General features: G+C 39.6%; 1 pseudogene; it reads right to left on the reverse strand.

Moving 5' to 3' along the window:
- Window positions 1-1,788: 1,788 nt before the first annotated feature.
- LOC110322595 overlaps window positions 1,789-2,111 on the reverse strand; it is an 814-nt pseudogene continuing 491 nt past the window's right edge.

Consider the following 2,111-nt stretch of genomic DNA (forward strand, 5'->3'; position numbering starts at 1 on the left):
CCAGGAAAGTATTTGTAAGACATGAAATTCTATAGTAATGTACTTCTGTTGTCACAGTTGCTGAAGCTGTCAATGTCACACCTAGTCACCTGGGGTGAGAGAGTATCAGTCAAAAAATTACTGTAGTCTGACTGGACTGGGGGGGGTGTGTGTGTGTCTGTGTTTCATCCTGACTGCAAATTGATGTAGAAGGGCCAAGCTACTGTGGCCTATGCCATGCCTAAGCAGGTGGGTCTGCAGTGTATAAGAAGTTAACTGAACACTACACAGGGAACAAGCCAGAAAGCCCATCCTCCCAGTCTCTGCTTTAGTTCTTGCCTTTAGCTCCTGTCCTGGCTTCCGTCTGTGATAAATGGTGAACTGAAAGCTGAAATAAACACACTCCTCACAAGTGCTTTGCCCATTAGTAACAGGGAAGCAAACTAGGCCATCTGTCCAAATAGTCATTAAAACAATACAGAAAAGATTTAAATAACAGCCAGTGGTGGTGATGGCAGCGATGCTTATAATCACAGCACTCTAGACACAGAGGCAGGAGGATCTCTGTGAGTTCGAGGCCAGCCTGGTCTAAAAAGTGAGATCAAGGGTAGCCAGGGATATTACACACAGAGACCTTATCATGAAAAACCAAACAAAAGCCAAAAAGATTTAAATAACCAAAGTCACAAAAATAAAGAATTTAACTTTATTAAGTCATGGCTTCAGCCCTTACACTGACTTAAAAAACAAGTTTAGAATATTTTTGAAAGTGAATATACATGATAAATAGAAAATACACTGTGCAGTGCTGGAGACATGTTAACTACTTATTCATCTGTTGCCTACAGTAGCAGGCAAAATTTTGACACAATCAACATTTGAAAGTGCAAAGCACTTGGAAGGAAATTTCAAATGTCTAGAAAAGTAGCTCAGAGCTCTGGACCACTCACCAAACCAACCCAACCCAAACAAAACAAAACAAAAACAAAAACAAAACAAAACAAAGCTCCTACTGAGTACATCTGGGCAGCAACTTTCCAACAACACTGAATTCTCTACTGCTACCCATAAGAACAATTTAAAATACCCAGTGTGGTAAGACTTCATTAGCAGTACTTTATTTATTTATTTATTTATTTATTTATTTATTTATTTATTGGTTTTTCAAGACAGGGTTTTTCTGTATAGCCCTGGCTGTCCTGGAACTCACTTTGTAGACCAGGCTGACCTCGAACTCAGAAATCTGCCTGCCTCTGCCTCCTGAGTGCTGGGATTAAAGGTGTGCACCACCATGCTCAGCATTAGCAGTACTTTAAATCAAAGTTTTAACATTAAATATGTGATTACTCAAGTACCCTAAGCCATATAGCATGATGAATAACAATAAGTTACAAATACTATGAACCTTATAACTTAAACATGATATGGTTAATATAACACACATTGTATCTCAGCTAACGTTTCATGTAAGGTGAGAATTAAAAGACTTGTTCATCTGTGCACTCAAATGAAGAATGTGGTAAGCTAGCAACAGTGATGACATCTGTTATTATAAAGGGGGACAGAACCTGCAAATGATGTACATGATACTTAGAGTCACACTTGATTGAAGAAATAATTCTATGTACAAGTGGGTCCATATTCAATGTACAAGTGGGTCCATATTCAATGTGCAAATTTTCAAAGGACCGGGCTTAGAATCAAGGCAGGTTTAACAAATGTTTTCTGACTTCTCAATAGATGGTAAAAGGACTTCCTAAAAGTAAACAAATGAGTCAAGAGTAGGTGGAGGCAGCTCTTATTTTCCTCTTAGGTGTGGCTAATTTTATGAAGCATTATTTCCCGAGGTATGTTTATCTCTGGACCATATAGTTTACAAGCTCTTTTTTCAAAGGCTGCTGCCATTTGTTTCACAACTTAATCAAAGAACAGTGTAGCAAGCTGAGAGTGCAGACGGGAGCAAAATTGAAAAGAAATGGAAAAATCCAAGGTACAAGTTCTTGGATTGCCAGGAAGACCTGGGTTAAAACTCCAAATACAGCCGGGCGTGGTGGCGCACGCCTTTAATCCCAGCACTTGGGAGGCAGAGGCAGGCAGATTTCTGAGTTCGAGGCCAGCCTGGTCTACAGAGT

The sequence above is a fragment of the Mus pahari genome, chromosome 5, assembly GCF_900095145.1.
Source record: "Mus pahari chromosome 5, PAHARI_EIJ_v1.1, whole genome shotgun sequence".
In the NCBI taxonomy this organism is placed as follows: domain Eukaryota; kingdom Metazoa; phylum Chordata; class Mammalia; order Rodentia; family Muridae; genus Mus; species Mus pahari.